The sequence below is a fragment of the Bos javanicus genome, chromosome 7 (assembly GCF_032452875.1).
Source record: "Bos javanicus breed banteng chromosome 7, ARS-OSU_banteng_1.0, whole genome shotgun sequence".
Lineage (NCBI taxonomy): Eukaryota > Metazoa > Chordata > Mammalia > Artiodactyla > Bovidae > Bos > Bos javanicus.
The window spans coordinates 64,183,518-64,209,432 of record NC_083874.1 but is presented as its reverse complement, the minus strand read 5'-3'; positions in this window follow the sequence as shown (position 1 = coordinate 64,209,432).

Sequence of the window (25,915 nt, the reverse complement as noted above, 5' to 3'; positions counted from 1 at the left end):
ACTTAACAGAAGCAGAAGATATTAAGAAGAGGTGGCAAGAATACACAGAAGAACTGTACAAAAAAGATCTTCATGACCCAGATAATCATGATAGTGTGATCACTCATCTAGAGCCAGACATCCTGGAATGTGAAGTCAAGTGGGCCTTAGGAAGTATTACTATGAACAAAGCTACTGAAGGCAATGGAATTCCAGTTGAGCTATTTCAAATCCTGAAAGATGATGCTGTGAAAGTGCTGCACTCAATATGTCAGCAAATTTTGAAAACTCAGCAGTGGCCACAGGACTGGAAAAGGTCCGTTTTCATTCCAATACCAAGGAAAGGCAATGCCAAAGAATGCTCAAACTACCGCACAATTGCACTCATCTCACACACTAGTAAAGTAATGCTCAAAATTCCCCAAGCCAGGCTTCAACTATATGTGAACCATGAACTTCCAGATGTTCAAGCTAGATTTAGAAAAGGCAGAGGAACCAGAGATCAAATTGCCAACATCCTCTGGATCATGGAAAAAGCAAGAGAGTTCCAGAAAAACATCTACTTCTGCATTATTGACAATGCTAAAGCCTTTGACTGTGTGGATCATGATAAACTGTGGAAAATTCTGAAAGAGATGGGAATACCAGACCACTTGACTTGCCTCTTGAGAAATCTGTATGCAGGTCAGGAAGCAACAGTTAGAACTGGACATGGAACAACAGACTGGTTTCAAATAGGAAAAGGAGTACATCAAGGCTGTATATTGTCACCCTGCTTATTTAACTTATACGCAGAGTACATCATGAGAAACGCTGGGCTGGACGAAGCACAAGCTGGAATCAAGATTGCTGGGAGAAATATCAATAACCTCAGATATGCAGATGACACCACCCTTATGGCAGAAAGCAAAGAGGAACTCAAAAGCCTCTTGATGAAAGTGAAAGTGGAGAGTGAAAAAGTTGGCTTAAAACTCAATATTCCGAAAATGAAGATGAAGGCATCCAGTCCCATCACTTCGTGGCAAATAGATGGGGAAATGATGGAAACAGTGACAGACTTTATTTTCTTGGGCTGCAAAGTCACTGCAGATGGTGACTCCAGCCATAACTTAAAAGACACTTGCTCCTTGGAAGAAAAGCTATGACCAACCCTATGCAGCATATTGAAAAGCAGAGACACTACTTTGCTGACAAGGTCCATCTAGTCAAAGCTATGGTTTTTCCAGTAGTCATGTATGGATGTGAGAGTTGGACCATAAAGAAAGCTGAGCATGGAGGAATTGATGGTTTTGAATTGTGGTGTTGGAGAAGACTTTGGAGAGTCCCTTGAACTGCGAGGAGATTCAACCAGTCAGTACTAAGGGAAATGAGTCCTGAATATTCATTGGAAGGATTGATGTTGAAGCTGAGGCTCCAATACTTTGGCCACCTGATGGGAGGAACTGACTTGTTGGAAAAGGCCCTGATGCTGGGAAAGATTGAAGGCAGGAGCAGAAGGGGACGACAGAGGATCAGATGGTTGGATGGTATCACTGACTCGATGGACATGACTTTGAGCAACTCCAGGAGTTGGTGATGGACAGGGAAGCCTGGTGTATTACATGGGGTCACAAAGAGTCGGACATGACTGACTGAACTGAACTGAACTGAAGATGTACTTATCCCACCCCCAGAAAATTATCTCTGTTCATGCTGCACTAGTCTAAAAACAACAGGGAGATCACATCCAGCTAAGAAGCTCATGTTATGCGTTCATTCCTCTGCCCAGAGTCACCTTCACTTTAGAATTACTTACTCCTCCCTACCTCTCACAGACCTCCCAAGATGCTCCTAACCACAGCAGTGCACACAGGCCTCACCTAGGCATGATAAAGTGTTTTCAGTCACAGCATTTTAGGGATAGAGATATGATTTAAGTAAGACCATTTGCAATTCTCCTCTGAGATTTTTTTTTTAACTGAAATTGTCAGGCAGGGAAGAACTTTCTTTGGTCTCTTGCTATATAACTCTGAGTATAAAAGCTTCCTATAAATGATTATAAATTTCCGGAAACAGCAGCTTAGAGAAGGAAGCCAAAACTTGGGATGAAAAGCGAAAAAGAGAAGGCCCACGTGTCCTTTAAATGCCGGGTTCCAGCTGTCTTTTCATCTTTCCTTCTGGAAATTTGATTATAGGAGACAACATATCCCATTTCTTATGCATAAACTCATTGAATTTGGGCTTCTGTCACTTTCAACAAAGAGATTTAACTAATACAGACTGACACTAAAAAGGATATTGACATATAGAAATAGTGCCATAATGGAACAACAACAAAAAAAAAAACAGAAAACTTGGCCACACAGAGGAAAATTGCAAGATGTTTCATCAGAACAGAAGATTTGGAATAGCTATCTTTAAATGTCAAAAAGGCTGAATGCTAGATATCTATACTGTGTAACATATTACCCAACTCCGTGGCTTGAAACAACCACTGCATATTATCTTGCAGTTTCTGAGGGTCAAGAATCAGGGAGAAGATTCCTCAAAATCTTTCATGAAGTTGCAGTAAAATATTGGCTGTGATTGCAGTCATCTGAAGACTTGGCTGGCACTGGAAGATCCACTTTCAAAACGGCTTACCAACAAGGCTTTCCATAGGAGGATTCAGTTCTTTGCCATGTCGACCTCTCCGTGGGGCTTCTGAGTATCCTCATGACGTGGCAGCTAATTTTCCCCTGAGTGAGTAAGCCAAGAGAAAAAATGGAAATGGCAGTGGCTTTTATGACCTAGCCTTGGAAGTGACATTCTGCTACTTCCATCCTATTATGTTGGATGTACGTCAGCACTAATCACTGTGGGAGAAAGCTACACAGCATCATAAATATCCTTTATTTACTATGAACCAGCAGTCACTGGGCATCATCTCGAAGGCTGGATCCCACAGGCCATCCCTTGGAAGAGACCGCGAATGTTTGTCATATAGATTCAGAAGCATAACTGATAACCAGTGGAAGATTCCAGTACATTTTGACTCCATATAGATGAAGTCAGTAACAGGGATGACCCTGAAGCAAAACAAAACAAAATGAAAAACCTACTATAGCTGAATGTACTCTATATCTGAATGTACTGTGCTCTTTAATGTTGAAAGGAATAGCAGAGATCACTAGTTTAAATGATATTAAAGACAAGGTCTTAACTTTACATAGGTTAGTAATCCAAGTCTATGCCCCAACCAGTAACGCTGAAGAAGCTGAAGTTGAACGGTTCTATGAAGACCTACAAGACCTTTTAGAACTAACACCCAAAAAAGATGTCCTTTTCATTATAGGGGACTGGAATGCAAAAGTAGGAAGTCAAGAAACACCTGGAGTAACAGGCAAATTTGGCCTTGGAATATGGAACGAAGCAGGGCAAAGGCTAATAGAGTTTTGCCAAGAGAATGCACTGGTCATTACAAACACCCTCTTCCAACAACACAAGAGAAGACTCTATATGTGGACATCACCAGATGGTCAACACTGAAATCAGATTGATTATATTCTTTGCAGCCAAAGATGGAGAAGCTCTATACAGTCAGCAAAAACAAGACCAGGAGCTGACTGTGGCTCAGATCATGAACTCCTTATTGCCAAATTCAGACCGAAATTGAAGAAAGTAGGGAAAACCACTAGACCATTCAGGTATGACCTAAATCAAATCCCTTATGATTATACAGTGGAAGTGAGAAATAGATTTAAGGGCCTAGATCTGATAGATAGAGTGCCTGATGAACTATGGAATGAGGTTTGTGACATTGTACAGGAGACAGGGATCAAGACCATTCCCATAGAAAAGAAATGCAAACAAGCAAAATGGCTGTATGGGGAGGCCTTACAAATAGCTGTGAAAAGAAGAGAAGCGAAAAGCAAAGGAGAAAATGAAAGATATAAACATCTGAATGCAGAGTTCCAAAGAATAGCAAGAAGAGATAAGAAAGCCTTCCTCAGCGATCAATGCAAAGAAATAGAGGAAAACAATAGAATGGGAAAGACTAGGGATCTCTTCAAGAAAATCAGAGATACCAAAGGAACATTTCATGCAAAGATGAGCTCGATAAAGGACAGAAATGGTATGGACCTAACAGAAGCAGAGATATTAAGAAGAGATGGCAAGAATACACAGAAGAACTGTACAAAAAGATCTTCACGACCCAGATAATCACGATGGTGTGATCACTGACCTAGAGCCAGACATCCTGGAATGTGAAGTCAAGTGGGCCTTAGAAAGCATCACTACGAACAAAGCTAGTGGAGGTGATGGAATTCCAGTTGAGCTATTCCAAATCCTGAAAGATGATGCTGTGAAAGTGCTGCACTCAATTTGTCAGCAAATTTGGAAAACTCAGCAGTGGCCATAGGACTGGAAAAGGTCCGTTTTCATTCCAATCCCAAAGAAAGGCAATGCCAAAGAATGCTCAAACTACCGCACAATTGCACTTATCTCACACGCTAGTAAAGTAATGCTCAAAATTCTCCAAGCCAGGCTTCAGCAATATGTGAACCGTGAACTTCCTGATGTTCAAGCTGGTTTTAGAAAAGGCAGAGGAACCAGAGACCAAATTGCCAACATCTGCTGGATCATGGAAAAAGCAAGAGAGTTCCAGAAAAACATCTGTTTCTGCTTTATTGACTATGTCAAAACCTTTGACTGTGTGGATCACAATAAACTGTGGAAAATTCTGAAAAAGATGGGAATACCAGACCACCTGATCTGCCTCTTGAGAAATCTGTATGCAGGTCAGGAAGCAACAGTAAGAACTGGACATGGAACAACAGACTGGTTTCAAATAGGAAAAGGAGTACGTCAAGGCTGTATATTGTCACCCTGTTTATTTAACTTATATGCAGAGTACATCATGAGAAATGCTGGACTGGAAGAAACACAAGCTGGAATCAAGATTGCCAGGAGAAATATCAATAACCTCAGATATGCAATGACACCACCCTTATGGCAGAAAGTGAAGAGGAACTCAAAAGCCTCTTGATGAAAGTGAAAGTGGAGAGTGAAAAAGTTGGCTTAAAGCTCAACATTCAGAAAACTAAGATCATGGCATCTGGTCCCACCACTTCATGGGAAATAGATGGGGAAACAGTGGAAACAGTGTCAGACTTTATTTTTGGGGGCTCCAAAATCACTGCAGATGGTGACTGCAGCCATGAAATTAAAAGACGCCTACTCCTTGGAAGGAAAGTTATGACCAACCTAGATAGCATATTGAAAAGCAGAGACATTACTTGTCCGTCTAGTCAAGGCTATGGTTTTTCCTGTGGTCATGTATGGATGTGAAAGGTGGACTGTGAAGAAGGCTGAGCATGGAAGAATTGATGCTTTTGAACTGTGGTGTTGGAGAGTCCCTTGGACTGCAAGGAGATCCAAGCAGTCCATTCTGAAGGAGATCAGCCCTGGGATTTCTTTGGAAGGAATGATGCTAAAGCTGAAACTCCAGTACTTTGGCCAGCTCATGGGAAGAGTTGACTCATTGGAAAAGACTCTGATGCTGGGAGGGATTGGGGGCAGGAGGAGAAGGGGATGACAGAGGATGAGATGGCTGGATGGCATCACTGACTCAATGGACGTGAGTCTGGGTGAACTCCGGGAGTTGGTGATGCACAGGGAGGCCTGGCGTGCTGCGATTCATGGGGTCACCAATAGTCGGACAGGACTGAGCGACTGATCTGATCTGATCTGAAGAGAAGGGGTTATAGTGGTAAATGGGCTCCCCTAGGTCTTAGACGGTAAAGAATCTGCCTGCAATGCTAGAAACCTAGGTTCGATCCCTAGGTCAGGAAGATCCCTGGAGAAAGGAATGCCAACCCTCTCCAGTGTTCTTGCCTGGAGAATCCCATGGACAGAGGAGCCTGGCGGGCTATAATCTGTCTATGGGGTTGCAACTGACACACCCTGAGCACACACATGCATAGTGGTAGATGACTTCTGAGATCTCTTTTATTCCAAACATTTTATGATCTAACAATAGTTCACAGATATATCTTTCTTCATTTAACTCCTAAAATACCTTTTATGAGATATTACAAAACCCTGCCCATATCCCCTTGGTCTGAGTGTTATTGGTAAGCAGTTTCCGCATATGATTTCTATATTTTTCTTTCTGAGGTTGTTCTCTGGCCCAGAAAACCCCTCATCTGATGATGGACAAGAGTTATAAGTGCCCCCAGCTTCCTTGCCTCTCTGGTAGGATAATTCTAAGCCATAAGGTCCCCGAGGTCCCACAGTGAAGTCCCTTTATTTAACACAATTACTAAGTTACATCACTTCCTTTCTTAGTTCCTTACTCCCCACTTCCTGGAATCACCAACACATTAAGCTATTCATGTCAAAATGATTGTCTCAGGTCTCTTTTGGGGGGAACTTAAACTGCGACATCCTTCTATTCCAAATCTTATAGCTAAGTATTCTGTTTCATAGTTCTGGTTATTTTGAAATAAATGCACTCAGTATATAAACCTACTTTTGAGCAAAATATTTTATGTTTTTTTCATTTTCTCACACCCCAATTATAGGCTCCAACACAACATAGGCTAGAGGAGAAATCTGATTGTTGTCGGCAGTTCAGGGCAGCATGCTGGGACTGGATTAGAAATGAGAAGACCTGATGTCTAGCAGTTCTGTTTCTCTCTAGTCATGTGATCTTCTGCAAGTCACTTGACCTCACTAAGCATCAGTTATCTCACATTTAATTAAATGCTGATCTAAATCAGTGGTCCTTAAATATTTTGAGTCTTTTAAAAACACCCGTACAAGTTTTATACTGTTTTCCCTGGAGAAAAACTAATGCACCTGAACATAAATGAATCTATGCATAATTTCTGGTTATTAACAAGGCCATTGAAGCCTATCCATAGCCTCTAGGTAGAGCTCTATGGACCCCAGGTTATGATCTTTTGGTCTAGATGCTTTTTAACGTCCCTATAAATTTCAGCACTTAGGATTCAATGAGTAATTGATTAAAGAGATAATGATTTCTTCTAGACTAAGATTTCTCAATAAAGCAACCTTCCAGCTAAAATCCAGCTGCTTTATTAAACCTGACATTAGATTCAATATCTAATATATTAGAAATTCATACTTGCTCTCCCAGTTACTATAGCTGCTATGGGGAAAAAAAAAATAGGGAGTCGTTCACTGCCAAGAGACACAAGAAAGAGTCTCTCTCAGCCCAAATCCATATCAACAGCTGGTATTTTTATTAAGCTGATAAACTACTTCCAGAAAACATATGATTTCCTAAAATAAACTTCTTCACCTGACCAAACTGCTCTAAGAGAAGCATAGGGCAGGCAATTCAATCCCACTTTCAGGAATAGAAATATCTCTATACCACTTCTATAGAGTTTTGCTGAAGTCTTCTCTCTACTATCACAAAGGAAATCAATCTTGAATTAGGGCCTAGAAGAGTATAAGAACAGTGTTTCAGGTCACATGCATGGGTGCTAAGTTGCTTTAGTCATGTCCGACTCTGTGTGATCCTGTGGACTGTAGCCCACCAGGCTCCCGTGTCCATGGGATTCTCCAGTCAAGAATACCAGAGTGGGCTGCCATGCCCTCCTCCAGGGCATCTTCCGGACCCTGTGATTGAACTTGCATCTCTTAGGTCTCCCCCATTGGCAGGCAGGTTCTTCACCACTAGTGACACCTGGGATGCCCCTTCCGGCCATATATAAGATACTCTGTATCATGCACCACATAGCTTTCTCTATAGTCAACAGCTTTTTCCACAGTCTTGTTGACTGTTGCAAATTAACATATCTGAGTTGCAGGATTTATTGTAGTTGGGTCTTTGGAAGAGGTTATAATCAAATCCACTCAAAATCTCTATTGTGAACATTTAAGCCTTTTTTTTTTTTCCTTCTTACAGTATTATGTAGGCTGCCTCTTCTCTGTGGTGCCCCCAGAATAAATATTAATCCAAATTCTTACAGAACTGACCCACAGAGCTTCTGAGGATTTAAATCTAGTGTTTGAATGTTTAGGATAGTTAACAACAGAGTCTAGCCATAGGCCCTTGTTTTACATCTAGTTAGAAGTATCCTGTGACTGCTGCTCATCTTAATCAGTGTCTGAATGTTTAATCTGATTTAAATGAAAATAAAACAAGCTTTCATTTATATAAGCAAAGATGTGGTACTTTTTACTACTAACCAGTTGTTTTTTAAAAAAACTGGCTTATTTATATTAAGCTATGGGAATTTCACGGAGAGGGCAATGGCACCCCACTCCAGTACTCTTGCCTGGAAAATCCCATGGATGGAGGAGCCTGGTGGGCTGCAGTCCATAGGGTCGCTACGAGTTGGACACGACTGAGCGACTTCACTCTCACTTTTTCACTTTCCTACATTGGAGAAGGAAATGGCAACCCACTCCAGTGTTCTTGCCTGGAGAATCTCAGGGACAGGGGAGCCTGGTGGGCTGATGTCTGTGGGATCACACAGAGTTGGACACGACTGAAGTGACTTAGTAGCAGCAGCAGCATGGGAATTTCAACATGCAGTGTTGGTTCATACTTTTAAAATGACAAGTTGTCAACTTATTTGGCCCAGCTACTTCAACTGGGAACATGAAACACAAGATCAGAATAATATAGACATTCTGAGCATGAATTTAGAGATAACTAAACTTGAAATCAAGTTCTTAATTTGTGTATATCAGCCAAGTGACCTTGTGTGAGTTGCTTGACATCTGTAAGTCTCTGTTTTCTTACCTGGAAACACTTTTTCCCTTGAAGGGTTGTGGAAGGATTAAACACAGTGTACATAGCATCCTCACCAGTGTTGGAGCAAACATGCATGCAAGTAGTTAATGTTGTCTTTATTTGATATATGCAATAATTATAATGTTCAGTTCAGTCACTCAGTCCTCTCCGACTCTTTGCGACCCCATGAATCACAGCATGCCAGGCCTCCCTGTCCATCACCAACTCCCGGAGTTCACTGAGACTCACATCGAGTCAGTGATGCCATCCAGCCATCTCATCCTCTGTCGTCCCTTTCTCCTCCTGCCCCCAACCCCTCCCAGCATCAGAGTCTTTTCCAATGAGTCAACTCTTCCATGAGCTGGCCAAAGTACTGGAGTTTCAGCTTTAGCTGAAATCATTCCTTCCAAAGAAATCCCAGGGCTGATCTCCTTCAGAATGGACTGGTTGGATCTCCTTGCAGTCCAAGGGACTCTCAAGAGTCTTCTCCAACACCACAGTTCAAAAGCATCAATTCTTCAGTGCTCAGCCTTCTTCACAGTCCAACTCTCACATCCATACATGACCACAGGAAAAACGTAGCCTTGACTAGACGGACCTTTGTTGGCAAAGTAATGTCTCTGCTTTTGAATATGCTATCTAGGTTGGTCATAACTTTCCTTCCAAGGAGTAGGCGTCTTTTAATTTCATGGCTGCAGTCACCATCTGCAGTGATTTTGGAGCCCCAAAAATAAAGTCTGACACTGTTTCCACTGTTTCCCCATCTATCTCCCATGAAGTGATGGGACCGGATGCCATGATCTTCATTTTCTGAATGTTGAGCTTTAAGCCAACTTGTTCACTCTCCTCTTTCACTTTCATCAAGAGGGTTTTGAGTTCCTCTTCACTTTCTGCCATAAGGGTGGTGTCATCTGCATATCTGAGGTTATTGATATTTCTCCCAGCAATCTTGATTCCAGCTTGTGTTTCTTCCAGCCCAGCATTTCTCATGATGTACTCTGCATATAAGTTAAAAAAGCAGGGTGACAATATACAGCCTTGATGTACTCCTTTTCCTATTTGGAACCAGTCTGTTGTTTCATGTCCAGTTCTAACTGTTGCTTCCTGACCTACATACAAATTTCTCAAGAGGCAGGTCAGATGGTCTGGTATTCCCATCTCTTTCAGAATTTTCCACAGTTTATTGTGATCCACACAGTTAAAGGCTTTGGCATAGTCAATAAAGCAAAAATAGATGTTTTTCTGGAACTCTCTTGCTTTTTCCATGATCCAGCGGATGTTGGCAATTTGATCTCTGGTTCCTCTGCCTTTTCTAAAACCAGCTTGAACATCAGGAAGTTCACGGTTCACATATTGCTGAAGCCTGGCTTGGAGAATTTTGAGCATTACTTTGCTAGCGTGTGAGATAAGTGCAATTGTGTGGTAGTTTGAGCATTCTTTGGCATTGCCTTTCTTTGGGATTGGAATGAAAACGGACCTTTTCCAGTCATGTGGCCACTGCTGAGTTTTCCAGATTTGCTGGCATGTTGAATGCAGCACTTTCACAGCATCATCTTTCAGGATTTGGAATAGCTCAACTGGAATTCCATCACCTCCACTAGCTTTGTTCGTAGTGATGCTTTCTAAGGCCCACTTGACTTCACATTCCAGGATGTCTGACTCTAGGTGAGTGATCACACTATCATGATTATCTGGGTCATGAAGATCTTTTTTGTACAGTTCTTCTTTGTATTCTTGCCCCCTCTTCTTAATATCTTCTGCTTCTGTTAGGTCCATACCGTTTCTGTCCTTTATCGAGCCCATCTTTGCATGAAATGTTCCCTTGGTATCTCTAATTTTCTTGAAGAGATCTCTAGTCTTTCCCATTCTGTTGTTTTCCTCTATTTCTTTGCATTGATCGCTGAGGAAGGCTTTCTTATCTCTTCTTGCTATTCTTTGGAACTCTGCATTCAGATGCTTATATCTTTCCTTTCCTCCTTTGCTTTTCACTTCTTGTCTTTTCACAGCTATTTGTAAGGCCTCCCCAGGCAGCCATTTTGCTTTTTTGCGTTTATTTTCCTTGGGGATGGTCTTGATCCCTGTCTCCTGTACAATGTCACAAACCTCATTCCATAGTTCATCAGGCACTCTATCTATCAGATCTAGGCCCTTAAGTCTATTTCTCACTTCCACTGTATAATCATAAGGGATTTGATTTAGGTCACACCTGAATGATCTAGTGGTTTCCCCTATTTTCTTCAATTTCAGTCTGAATTTGGCAATAAGGAGTTGATGATCTGAGCCACGGTCAGCTCTGGTCTTGTTTTTGTTGACTGTATAGAACTTCTCCATCTTTGGCTGTGAAGAATATAATCAATCTGACTTCAGTGTTGACCATCTGGTGATGTCCATGTGTAGAGTCTTCTCTTTTGTTGTTGGAAGAGGGTGTTTGTTATGACCAGTGCATTTTCTTGACAAAACTCTATTAGTCTTTGCCCTGCTTCATTCCATATTCCAAGGCCAAATTTACCTGTTATTCCAGGTGTTTCTTGACTTCCTACTTTTGCATTCCAGTCCCATATAATGAAAAGAACATCATTTTGGGGTGTTAGTTCTAAAAGGTCTTGTAGGTCTTCATAGAACCGTTCAACTTCAGCTTCTTCAGCATTACTGTTTGGGGCATAGACTTGGATTACTGTGATATTGAATGGTTTGCCTTGGAAATGAACAGAGATCATTCTGTCATTTTTGAGATTGCATCCAAGTACTGCATTTCGGACTCTTTTGTTGACCATGATGGCTACTCCATTTCTTCTGAGGGATTCCTGCCCACAGTAGTAGATATAATGGTCATCTGAGTTAAATTCACCCATTCCAGTCCATTTGAGTTCACTGATTCCTAGAATGTCGACATTCACTCTCACCATCTCTTGTTTGACCACTTCAAATTTGCCTTGATTCATGGACCTGACATACCAGGTTCCTATGCAATATTGCTCTTTATAGCATCGTACCTTGCTTCTATCACCAGTCACATCCACAGCTGGGTATTCTTTTTGCTTTGGCTCCATCCCTTCATTCTTTCTGGAGTTATTTCTCCACTGATCTCCAGTAGTATATTGGGCACCTATATATATATATTAATATAGGAAATAAAGCCCCTGGAAGCGGAGAGGTAGCAAAGCACTTACTTCTACTTTGGGAAAGTTCTGGCTCTGATGGGTGGTTTAGGAGCTCAGCTACTTTAGACAGAGGTTGAACATGTTGTCTGTAGAGCAGGGACAGGCAGGAGACAAGAACAAATGTTGGAACCTACCTTTTACAGCAAAAAAGTACTCATTATGCAGTGTATAACTAGAGTAGCTTAAAAGGAACCCTTAAAAATAGAGAACAAGAACAATATTAGGCAGAGGCACTTCTGTTCCATAGAGCCCCACCTCAAAGCTCAGAGGAACATGAGATTTAAATATAGGGCTGGTAGACACCCTGTCACCAGTGGGATCCTGGGTAAGAACTAGAGGTGGGGGATCTTTGCATAAGGCTATGTGATGATCATCAATTTAAGAGGTTTCATCTGAGGCTTCTGAATTGAGCCAAATGCTACATTATCTGTGAGATCCTGTGTCCTGCACCACTCCACCCAGACTTTCTTGCTTCCCTCTCTCTGCTCACATAGCATTTTATACCTCTCCACTGACCACTCATCACAATGGATTTAAATTCTCTTTATGCAGACATCTTTGCCATTAGACTGTAAGTGATCAGCTCAACTATCATACTTTGATTTATTACCTCTGCTCATCCCATTGGTGAGAGAAGTATTCCCACCCTAGGGTTGTGGGGAGGACTGAACACACGTCATCTGACATTGGACACCTGGCACTGAGAGCTGTTTACTGGTCACTTCTGTTCACAGTCTGGTAAAGGCTTCTTATGCTAGGGCAGGTCATACAGGTGCAGAGTGGACAAACAGGGACCACAAGAGGCAGGTTTTGTAGTATTAAGATGATGAAGTATGAGGAGGTGGTTGTCTTGTTTGAATAATTCTGTGGATTAGCAGGGAAGTGAAACTGCTACTCAGGGATAATCAGGAATGATGCCTGGTCCTTTTGACAAAGACAGTTGTTTGGCTGGGGAACCTGATCTGTGGGAGGAGATAGGGAAAGGAATTTTTGGTTAGGCTCTTTGAGGCTCGCCTGTGGATGGATGTAGTTAATGTATCACTTGGCTGAAGTAGTGAACAGAAATAACTGATAAAGTGAGACAAATCTCGGCAACAGTCCTAGACCAGTGTTCTACAAGACAGGATCTCCAGCACCAAACCTCAGAATCATCTGGGATCCTGTTCAAACTGCAGAGCCCTTACCAGTCCTGCTAAATCAGGTTGTCTTGGGAGTTATACAGCATTGGGTATCCAGTTGCAGAGAATTAATATTTTGTTAAGCTCCCCAAGTGATTCTTTGCACACTGGTGTTTTAGAACTACTGCCCTGGGTGTATACTTGGGGCAGAAAATATGCCCTAGGCATCCCCGGGAGGTTAACAGGTTCACCTAGGACTCTATCTGCTCCCCTGCAACAGTAGAATTCACTTATGTCTCAGTACTATGTACTTTGTGGTTAGTAACCATAGAAGCTTTGTGGTCATTTGTCACTGTGTCCTCTCTGTTATCCATTCTGTTCTTCAGTATTCTTCCCTCCTCAATCTCTCTCATCCTTTCTCCCCCCTTCCTCTTCCTTTCCTTTGCACCTCACTGTTCCTCATTGCTTCTTTATTTTTCTCTTCCTTTTCTTCTCTTCACTCTTTAGATATTAACATCAATGTGCAGGCATTGTGCTAATATGAGAGGTGCCAAGATGTCGTTTGTTGGTTCCTACCTTCTAGGAGCTTACAATACATCAATAGGATTTAAGGAGAACTATTCTTAGATCCCCAAGGTGAATGTATTGGGCCTTTAGAGAATAAAAGAATCTCATCTGCCTGGGACAAGATAAGTGTAGAATCAGGGAAGTCTTCCTGAAAGAGGCCCTTGATAGAACCCTTAAGTAGAGGTGAAATTTGGACATAGGGTAAGAGACATCCAGAGTGGGAGAAACAAAGGCAGGGGATGTGGAGAATGGGGACCAAGTAGGACCACTTCTTGGCTGTATCAGCAGTATTGAAGGCAAGGAGTGGAGCCTTGGGTGAGAAAGGTTGGCCTTTCCAAACACTGCAGGATTCAAGGAGAATTTGTTTTATGCATCGCCCTAAAATGTCCTAGAGCTTTGTTCAATAATACTCTGTTAAGAAGGAAAAGGAAATATAGAAAAGCTGTCCAATACTTATTAATCTGAGGTGGGGAGATTGTGCTGTAGTGTTTTAGCAGATTTTTTAAAAAATGGTTTGAAGAAAGAGTAGCAATGGCATTTGCATTAGTTGTAGCTAATGTGCATTGATTGGATTAAAATATGACATTATGAATTAAAAAAAAAGGTGTCTGTTGGAAAATGAAATGCCATTGCTTTCAGAAAGGGAAAGGGAAATAAAGTAAGCAGCCTGGATTCTGTTTTGCTTGAATGCTCTGTATTTAGTGGGAATAGGGTCATTGATTGATGCTCTTCCCTTAAAATGCATTAATAAAACACAGTTTTAAAGTTAAATAGAACCCATTTGGGCCTTTTTTCCCCAAGGATGTATTATTTGTACATGCATAATGCATATATCCTCAATGCTCACCTCAATTAATTTTAAAAGCAGAGTTTCTATGCAAAACAATTTGTCCATTGCACTGCACAATTGAAAAATGTCTCTTGTTTGTACAAGGAGCCACATTCTGTGAATCAATGCAGGTAATAAATTACAGTCACTGTCATTTTCAAAGCCACAAGGCATGGTCTCAATCTATGCCAGGGATGCAGCTAATCTGAGTGGCTCTGTCTTGGGGCTGACTATTCTCTCGCTAAAGAACCCCAGGTGTTACAGGGATCCAAGAGTTCCTTCTGTTGGTGGACTCAGGGTGTTGGAGAGTAGCTGCTAAATTCTTGGCTTGTAGCTCCAAATGAAAAAAAAAAAAAAAATCCCAACCATAAAATCTTGCTATCAGGTGAAAAATGTACATGTTCTCTATACTAAGTAAACATTTTCCTGAGATGGAGATTCAGATAAATATAAATGAAAAAAGGAAACCTGCTTGAATGTTTTTTTCTTCTTCCTAATTATGTGAATATGTATTACTAGCTCCCTTGTTTCTTCCCTGCTGCTGGCAGCTCATACACTTGAAAAGGTATGTTTTATTCAGGAGAACAAAACAGGCAGGGACATGAGATTTTGGTGAATAATAAATTGATTTTGACTTGGCCTTTTAGCTCATTATGAATCTTTAAAATGATGAAATGTGATTCTCTTCCTTCTCTGCTGAACTCCCAGTCATAGGCTGGGATGATGGAGCTGGAGCTTGGAAGTTTGATACCCAGAAGGGAAAGCTGGGATTAAAAGGAAATCTTGAGTTTAAATTCAGAGGTTACATTTTTGTGCTTCTGTTCATTAATTCTGTCCATCCACCTGCCCATTCGTCCTTTCTCTGCAATGGTTAAGATCATTACCATTGACTTTGGAGGGAGTCGGTTAAAATTCAGAACCTGGGTCTGCCACTTAAGACCAGTGTGATGTTGAGCAGCTCCTTGAAGACTCAATGTCCTCATCTATAAAATGGGTAACATTAGTATCTACATTTTGGTTGTGAGGGTTAAATTAGATATGCATATAAGGAACTTAAATTTCATGCAGTGGTTGGCATTATTAAATTTTCAACAAATAGTAATTTTAACTCAATGTGTATTAATAATCTACTCTGTTCCACAGACTATACTAACTGCAGTGTGAATTTTGTATAGAGCTAATACTCAAGAGCTTTATAGTTAATATAGGAGAATAGATCCTTACCTTTAGGGTAAGGTTGGAAATGAGATTGATAAGAAATGGTCACATGTAGAGCTATGCTAGTTCAGAAGGCATTGACCTTACTTCCAGCCATGGGGAAAATGTGGAGGCTCTGTGGAAAGGGTGTTACTGGAGCTATATTTAAAGGATTTGAAGGGTTTATAGAAAGAGGTTAGCAGGAGGATTCTATCATGTCTACCTATTATAAAGCTACTACCGTAATGGAACTCTACATACATGTTTTCACTTAATCCTCACAATTTATACCCTAATTGAGTGTACTATAGTGATTGACAATATTATGCCATCTTCCTGCAGTTTATAGAGGCAGAAGGACATATCCAGGTGAGAGGGTAACAGGCAGGAAGGCCAGGGGTCTCTAAACAGAGGAAATAGGCCACAAGTGTCAGACATTTTTTTTCTCCTCTCTCTTAAGCGGCAGGAGGAAACAAACTAGTGTTTATTTTTCCCCTTCTCTATACAAATTTAGAAAGAGGTTTCTCTTAAAACACCGTGTTACCATAATGACACCTGGTTCCACCAGAACTTAACTTTTCTCAAATTTTGAGCTAACCAATACATTTTTCTTATGGAAATGTTTGTCTTAAGCTATGTTAATGTACTGTGCACTTACCCCAGACTCTGTCTTCAAGTGATTCTGCCTAAAGGCTCAGAACTGACTTGACAAACCAGTCTGTTATCCTCATACATGGTTCTCCTAATCCATGTAAATAAAACTATTTGTATGGTAATCTGCCTTTATACAAGATTCAAGTCAATCCTTTATGGCCCAGGATTATCTCAAAATGCATCTTGTGTGTGAGTGGCCTGGTACCATTCTCTGAGTTTTGAGACATTCCTTTCTTTCATTAACAGACTGCTAGTAAGTATATAACATCCAGCTAAAGACTAGCAGAAGGGTATTCTTTCTTCCCCCTTCTGATGTCTACGTCAGAAGCTTTCTCTAACTCTTTTATACTTTAATAAAACTTTATTATAACAAAAGCTCTGAGTGATCAAGCCTGGTCTCTGGCCCCGGATTAAATTCTTCTCCAGAGGCCAAGAATCCCAGTGTCTTTCATAGTTCAACAACAACCTTTCACAGGTATATACAAACAGATCAAATACCTAGTTACCTCCTCAATTATATAAGGGTAATAATCGCATCCACCTCAAAAGATGTCTGTAATGATTTAAATGAAGTACCATCAGTGGGTCGAGCCAAATGTAAGCACACAAGTAGTAGCTTGGATATTGTTTGAGGGGTGAAGCTGATCACGATCATTGAGAAGCTGTTCATGATGTAGTGAGGTCCCAGTTTCAGTTTTGTTTATTTTTGAACACTGCATTCTTTTCATAGTCTTTGAAAATGGAGAAGACTGAAGAAGTTGGTTGAGTGGGTACTTGCATAAAATAGTGACGGGAACACATCTAATTAAAAGAAATGCCTAGACCTAACCTGGGCAGAGGCCTTTCTCATGGAATCCCAAAATGTCAGCAATCGGAAATACCTCAGAGATTGTCCAACTTTATCATTTTCAAATAGGAATTTAAGGTTCAGAGTAGTTAAGCCAAGGGCTTTCCAGGTGGTGCAGTGATAAAAAATCTGCCTGCCAATGCAGGAGATCCAAGAGATGCCAGTTCGATCCCTGGGTTGGGAAGATCCCCTGGAGTAGGAAATGGTATCCCACTCCAGTATTCTTGCCTGGAAAATTGCGTGGACAGAGGAGCCTGGTGGGTTACTGTCCATGGGGCTGCAGAGAGTTGGACACGAATGAGTGACCAAGCAGCAGCAGCCATAATTTAAAGTGTAAAGAATAGGTAAAATCTATTTTAATAGTATATTTTATTTAGCCCAATATATCCAGAATATTATCAACATAAATATACATGTATCAATACATATTGATAAAGTATATCATAAATTATTGAGATTAATTAGATATTTTACTGGAGAGGCAATGGCAACCCACTCCAGTACTGTTGCCTGGAAAATCCCATGGACGGAGGAGCCTGGTAGGCTGCAGTCCATGGGGTCACGAAGAGTTGGACACGACTGAGCGACTTCGATTTCACTTTTCACTTTCATGCTTTGGAGAAGGAAATGGCAACCCACTCCAGTGTTCTTGCCTGGAGAATCCCAGGGATGGGGGAGCCTGGTGGGCTGCTGTCTATGGGGTCGCACAGAGTCGGACACGACTGAAGCGACTTAGCAGCAGCAGCAGATACTTTACATTTCTTTTTCCATGACGAGTCTTCAAAATCTGGTGCATGTTTTGTAATTGTAGCACATCTCAATTTGGACTAGCCCCATTTCAAGAACTCAGTAGCCACATATGACTGATCAACTGTATGGCACTGCTCTAACTCTAATACATATCTCACGGCTCTAATAGGCTTATCTCACACCTATGATAGCAACAATAATAATAACAGCCACCATCATCATTCTCTCATGGCTCTAATAGACATTCAGTGACCCACATGACAGGGCTTTCCATCTGTGGAGGCATCTGGTCTTTGTAAAGAGTTTCTTCTTCTTGACCTGTAATCTGATCCCCTGTAACATCTTCACATTTGGCCCAATTCCATCTCTTGAAGTCATATTGTTTCTCTTCCATGGTCCGGCACTTCAGAGGGTACAAATGTCCTGAGTGACTCATTTTACCTCAACACATTTAGTTTCTTTGGTCATTTCTCCAGGACGGAGCTTTGGACCCGTTCTTTTTTCAGTACTTTGTTCAAAATGTACTTTTTTTTGTCTTCTGGGAACAAATGAACCTGAAATTCTAAAGGAGGCCTGGCCAATACAGATAGGTCTACCGTTTCCATCAGTTTATGTATTCCATTACTTCTAATGCACATTTAAAAGGATTAATTTTTCTGTTTGTCAGCCTCATCACATTGGTTATATGGCATTTATTGCCTGTTAAGTCTAAGTATATTCCTGTGGGCTATTTCTAAGCTCTGTATCTCCTACCTTATGTTTGTGCCATTGGTGTTTGAATTTCAGGGTAGGAATTTGCATTTATTTGTTTTATTTCATCTAGGTATATTCAGCTCACAACTCTGACATATTAAGATATGAGAATGTTGCTTCTATCATTCTGTGAACTGTCTATCCTTTTCTGCTTGGCATTCTTAAGTGTGTTAAGCACACTTTCTGTAGCATCATCCAAAGAATCAATTAATATGCTGTTTGGGGGAGGAACTTATCCAAGAGGTTTGTTTATGTGGTTTATATCTTCATACTTTTTCCAACTCACCCTTTTCTGTCCTTGGTTCCTGGTACACTCTCTAATGAACAGTAGAGTTGAAGAACAGCATAGTTGAATAAAGACTGTGCATCAAAAATCACAGAAATAATCCTATTGGTCAGCCCTTAATCATTGAGAACCCTGGCCTCATAGCTCCTTTATCTCCCCCCATCCATTAGGTTTACCTTCCTCCTGGCTCAGAATCACACTGCCATGATATCTGCCCTTTGTGCATCTGATATCTTAAGTGCCAAAGACCTGCTTTCCAACCCAAACCTTCCTCCCATGCTTCTAGAGCACTGAGGCCTCTTTTCAAATTCTCTCTCAAATAATCAGTGAAATAATTGAGCTTGAGCCTCTCTCTTCATTAAAAAAATATGGAAAGTTTAAAGCATTATGAAAGCAGAAAATAGTATAATGAGCCTTGGGTACCTCTCACGTGTACTCAGAGCCAATCTTGTTCCATCTTACCTTTACCAAGTCTCCCCTCTACTTTGTTGAAGCAAATTACAAATACTGTATCAGTGTTTTATGCTTAAGTAACTCTGAATGCATTTATGAGTAACTATGACTTAAAAAAAATACCACAACACCACCTAAAAAGTTCATAATACTTTCATATATCATCGAACATCTTAGATCACTTTTCTCTTGTCTAACCATACTTCTGAGAGAAGGATATGCTACAGAGAATATTCCTTTGAACATAGCCTTGCTAGACAAAATAAGAGACTTTCTATTATTTAAGTAGAATAACATAATTCAAAAGTCTAGAAATGTATAGCTGTTTAATAATGTATTACCTTGGCCACTTATCCATGCAGCTTGAGAGCAGAAGAAGGCAAGAGGGAGTGGCAAGGATATTTAAAAATTTCATTTGCTCCTTTGGGAACACCCAGTATGTTCTATTAGAGAAGTGTGTTATAGCCCTAGAAATATCCAAGCTTTCCTTGGACCAACTCCTGGAAAATGTATGTGTGAACTGATAGCATTTTGTGAAATCTTTCATAAGCATCTCATATTTTCCCAGCAGGAATAGCAGTACGTAAATACCAAGAAGAGCAATTTTCCTCAGGCTGTCAAATAGCTGAAATAGTGGATCTGGAAATAAAAGACTGAGGGAGCAAAGATTCATTCAGAAATAACTTTTTTGTGTAATTATACCCTACTTGGGTTTCCCTGGTGGCTCAGACAGTAAAGAATCTGCCTGCAATGTGAGAGACCCAGGTTTGATCCCTGGGTCAGGAAGATCCCCTGGAAAAGGGAATGGCTACCCACTCCAGTATTCTTGCCTCAAGAATTCCATGAACAGAGGAGCCTGGCAAGCCACAGTCTGTGGGTCGCAAAGAGTCAACTGAATGACTAACATACTCTTTTTGATCATGAAGTTGAGTGCAATCACAGATCTATCTTTTTATCTTTCTTCCCTCCTTCCGTTCCTTCTTTCCTTCCTTTCACTTTCTCTCTCTCTCTACTCCAGCTTTCATCTGCTGTTCCCCTGGCAGGCAACAATGTGCACTGAATTTGACAGTTTACCACTCTGACTATCAGGACCCAGCATTACTCTTGTGAAGTCACTTTTGCCAGAAGCAATATGAGTTAAGGTGTGTCTACAAACTTGCAACAATTTTATAAGTCACTGACTTCATAATTTACTAGTGCTGCCTGGAAGAAAATAAAGACTATTTACTGTGTCATTCATCCGTAGGGAGATACGAGACATACTTTCCAACCTGCTCATGTCTCTCATCTCCTCCATGAAACCACTGGGAATAACTCCCATTGGAATTAATCTCTCTTTCTCCATTCTGCCATTATGTGTGGCCCTTTTATTAGCATAATTTTAACAGACTGCTCTGAACTACAGTTACTTTTATGGATATGTCTCTTCCATTTATGTCCCTGTAAATCAGCTCTGTCCTCTTCACTCACACATCTGTGCACTGCATGTAATGAACTAACAGACATTTGTTGGAATGACACATTTGATGGTATACAAGAGGTAAAATCAGCACACAAATCCCAAGTATAGAAGTTTTGAAAATTCACTTCAGTAAGCCTTCATTAACACCTAGTATGTAAAATAAAACATGGTGAAATATAGAGTTTACTATTATACATGTTCAATACTGTGCTAAGAACTTGGTAGATCATCTTATTTAATCCTCACACTAAATCGTTGAGAGAAATCACAGTTATCTCCACTTTACAGATGAGAAAATGGAGGTGAGGCAAGTCAAGCACCTGCCCAGCTCAAGTGGCAGGTGTTGTATTCAACAACTAGCCTGTCCAAATACAGACAATGCCAGAGTCCTGTTCCGTTGTTGTATGTTACCTGTCTAGTTTTAGACGAGAGGTCTATTTACACATGTAAATCCTGTATGTGTCCAACTGTTAGAATGCAGCATATATATATACTTATCCAGTTCCCCATGATTTGCCTATGCCAGTTGTTATAGTTGTCAGTACCCAAATGGAAAGAAAAATCCTTGAATGTAAGAGTTAGATGGATCTCAAAAAGAATCTAGTCTAAATTTATTTTCCTCATTTGTAGGCAAAGCCAGCAAAGCCATTTCATCCAGATTAAAGCCCAAACTTTTAAGGGTCTGATGTACTCACTGCCTTGTCCTCACATCCTCCTTCTCTCTCCTTGTGTGTGTTAGTCACTCAGTTGTGTCTAACTCTTTGCAACCCCACAGACTGTAGCCCGACAGGCTCCTCTGTCCGTGGGATTCTCCAGGCAAGAATACTGGAGTGGCTTGCCATTCCCTTCTCCAGAGGATCTTCCCAATTCAGGGATCGAACCCTGGTCCCCTGCATTGCAGGCAGATTCTTTACCATTAGAGCTACAGGGAAATCCTCTTCTTTGCTTGTACCAAAATAGCTATGCTGGACTTTTTGTGTTTCTCAGACACATCCCCTCAGGGTCTTTATCTGGTATTCTCTTGGCTTTGATGCTCTTCCCCCAAATACCCACTGGTTGTTTCATGGCTTTACTCAAGTATCCCTTCCTCAGTGAGCCATTTTAATGCTGGATCTTGTCCTCCAACCCTCCCCTCCCCAGCACTCTCTGTTCCCCCTTACCCAGTTCAACATTTTATTTGTTTCATAGCACTCATTATTCTCTAACATACTACTTAATTCACTTTGTTGTACTGATTTTTTTGGTCAGTGTTTCCTACCGAGAACAATTTGTAAGCTCCATGAAGGCAGGAATTCTTGTCTTTTTTTGCCTCTAATATATTTCCAAATGCTTAGAGTAGTGTCAGAGTCTCCAAGAACAGTGGTTGAAGATATGAATGGTCTACATAAGGAGGCATAGCTGGTCAGTGTCAGGTGCTGAGCTAAAACCTAGGTGGATTCCCACTCTAAGATTCTTTTCATTCTCCCACGCTAAAATCTGAGGTTATAGAGGTGACCTGGCTAAGCACCATTTGAGATAAAGGCAGACACTGAGCCATAGGGAAAAAGAGTCACTTAATTCCTCTTTTAGCCTTTGGAGAGAAGTTTGGAAGCCTGACATGTCAGTGAAGAGAGAATAGAGATCACAGAAGAAAAGAAATCCTAAAGATTTGTTGAAAATCTACCATCACCGAAGGCTGTACAGTAGCCCTCACATACTTTATTTCATTTAACATTTATACAACATCATTTCCATTACATAGATGAAGAAACTGAGTCTCAGAGAGTTAGGTAACTCTTCCCTGGCTGTAGGGCTCATATCTAGATTCAAATAAAAAGAAGTCTATTAAGAATCTCACGTCTAAGACATCTCTTCTACCCAAAGAGATTTAACATCCCAAAGGAAGTAGAATTGTTTTTTTTAAAGTGCTTAGTAGTTAAAACATAGAGATTAATATTTATAGCAGGTATACAAGAAAAGACAGCTATTTTCATATTCATTTTATGCGCAATGAATTATTGAGTTTCTGCCACATTCAAAAGACTACACCATGAAGTTATATGTAAGCTATCTACCATTGAAATATTTATTCATACCTAGTATCAGCCAGGCATTGGGGTAGGAATCGAGAATGCAGATTTTAAAAAGCACATGATGCCTATTTTGAAACAGTTCACAGTCAGGGTCAGCTTCTCAATGCTTTAAAAAAAAGTTAAAAAAAAAAAAAAAAGATGAAACTTAATGGAAGGGTGCAATAGATAATCCATTTATCAGACTAACTGAGCCCTTAACATGCTCCAGGTGCTTGGTTAGGCACTTGGAACAAAGGGCGTGTGCTCATAGTGATATGGCCCTGATGGACCTACTGGAAGAGATCGTTGTTCATGAAGTAGTCATACATTGTGTGAGTCCCAACCATCGGTGCTGTGATGGAAAACTACAGAGAGCTGAGACTCACCATTAACAAATGGACCTGTTTTAGACTTGGGGACAGTAAATGAGAAGTGATCGTTGGATATGGCTTTCCTGAGTGTCAGAGTAAGCGCCACATAGTGTTGGGTTTTTTAAATGTTTATCTTTTATTGGCGTATAATTGCTTTGCAATGTTGTGTTAGTTTCTGCGGTACAACAGAGTGTATCAGCTATGTGTATACATACATCCCCTCCCTCTTGAACCTCCCTCCCAATTCCCTGCTTCCAATTCACCTCCCCTCTCCCAACCAGGTCATCACAGAGCACCAAGCTGAGCTCTCTGTGCTACATAGCAGCCACATATTGTTTTAAGGATTTTCAAAGAATGTTCTTGTCTCTTAGCTCAACAGATCTTCACCACAGCTTTGCTGTGTTCTGGGAGGCCTGGTTTATTAACTCTATTTTATAGGTGGAGAGACAGTCTTTGAAGGATTAGAGCACGGTTCCTCAAATTCTTGGCTTAGAGTGCTTTGCACTATAGCTCAGTCAGAAAACAAGTCTGCTGAAACCATGTAACTAGCCATGGGGCTGATCTCCGTAAGGAGCAGCTTACTTGCCCTTTGCGAGTTTTGAGTCTGCGCTACCCATGCCCCACTTCCCACCTGGAGTTGTTTCACAAACATATTCTTGATGCTAAGGGAGGGTCAGGAAATTGTGTAGATGTTTCACTGAAATGAGGATCTGCTTTGAAAGTAATTAAAATAATGGTGGTGACTGAGTCAGTAATTGTATCTTAGAACCTGCGGCAGTCTATCCCCCACCCATCAAATTCTCCCAGTATATTGTTTGCTTGTCCAGTTCCTACTCAGTATTCAGGATCCAGCTCAAATAGCACCTCCTTTGTGAAGCCTTCCCTGCTTCTTCTGTTATTTAATGACTTGCCTGTTTTGTTTTGAGGAAAACTGATTCATACCTCCAATAGAGCACTTATCACACTGCATTATCATTACCTGCACTTTTCCAGGTTGGCTGTCCTATGTGGGAATGGACTGATAGAGTCACATTAATAGAAAAAGGGGCTAATTCACTTCTCAGCCTTGTTGTTATTTCAGGTTTCCTAATACTGGATACATTTTACTCATTTTTCAGAGACCGTGTTGCTGGGTTGAGAGCTGTTTTCCCGAGTCCGGTCAGGTTTCTCCTGGTGGTGTCACTGCCTCCACTGTCCTCTTTGGACATTTCCATTTGCTGTGGTCCTCACTCTCTGTGATACCACCTGAGGCTGCTTCCCTTCTGACTCCAGTTCCTTGGTGGAGGTTGGGTTCCCTGGGAAGTAGTCAGCAGGATGCAGTTGGGAGTATAACGGGTTCTTTGAAGTAACACGGGTGAGAGGTAAGAGAGCAGGGGGAGATGTCAAACTGTGATGCCAGTCAGACAAACTCCCTGCCAGTCCAAAAGGAAGCTTGAGAGTGAAGACTTCCTATCAGAGGAGCCCCATGTTTTATAGAAATGGCTAGTTTTGTGTCATTATTGCTCAGTCATGGGTTGAGGGTCATCCTGAGAGTACCAGGCCCTTGGCTTGAAAACTGAGGCAGAACTTTACAACTCTTAACAAACTACCCTCCTCATAGCCCAGGGGAAATCTTTCCTCACAGAGGGTCTGAGTGGAGAGTCTGCATGTCTGCCAGATGCACTGTGTACAGGAGCCAGCTTGTCCTGGAGCAGATGGTTAACTTGCTAGGAATTTTGCAAGCTAATTTGAACACAGCCATTATCAAAAATCGATTACATAAATTTGCAAATAAATATATTAAAAACAAAGTTAGTAAATACTCAAAACTCATCATTTCCCAATTATTTTTTTACATTTTACTATTATCTATGCTCCTGAGGATATGTGTGTCAATTGCACCTTTATAATTGTATCTCTATGATTATATTATACTCTATAATACAGTGACATCACATTGGTAGTTTGAAATTGGTCATATTGAGAGTGCTTATACCATGAAATCCTGCAAACTCTACAGATCAGAGCTTGACTTATTGTTTTGTCGGTTGTCTAGACATAAGAAACTGATAAAATGTCAATAATACAGACTGTATATTCAAGTGTGTTATGTCTGGAGCCAGTACATTGTGAATGGAACAAAACATTTGAGGAAATGTTCTTCCAGTACTCCAAAACTATTAATATTATCCAATTCAGCAAAGAAGCCATGATTGACAGTGAGTGAAGTTCTGACATATGTTTTACTTCTTTGACTTTCATCTTACTTATTAGCATGAAGAAAATATCAACTAACATTCTTGTTGGAACTACACTTGTCAGTGGCAACCGTAAGTTGGTTACAGGTACAAGGGTTCCATAAACATCAAATGAAAGCATTCTCTGTGGATCCATTGGTTCTATGGGATTTACAATAAAGAATGTTGTATATTTTATCATTAATTGCAAATTGTATGTTATCCATTTTTAAAATTAGTAAAGTTTATATGAAACTTGTTATGAATATATAATACTAAATATATATATGTACACACACACACACACACACATTTTCTTTTCCTGGAGATCCAGTTGTTAAACTTTTACCAACATACCACTGCTCAGAGGCCCTTTACCTGGTGTCATTAGCCCAGTTCTCTGCTGTCATTTCCATTGAATTCCCTACCTCAGGTGCTCCTGCTCCCTGGAGATGCCAATGGACTTGATCTCTCTTGCTCTCAATAT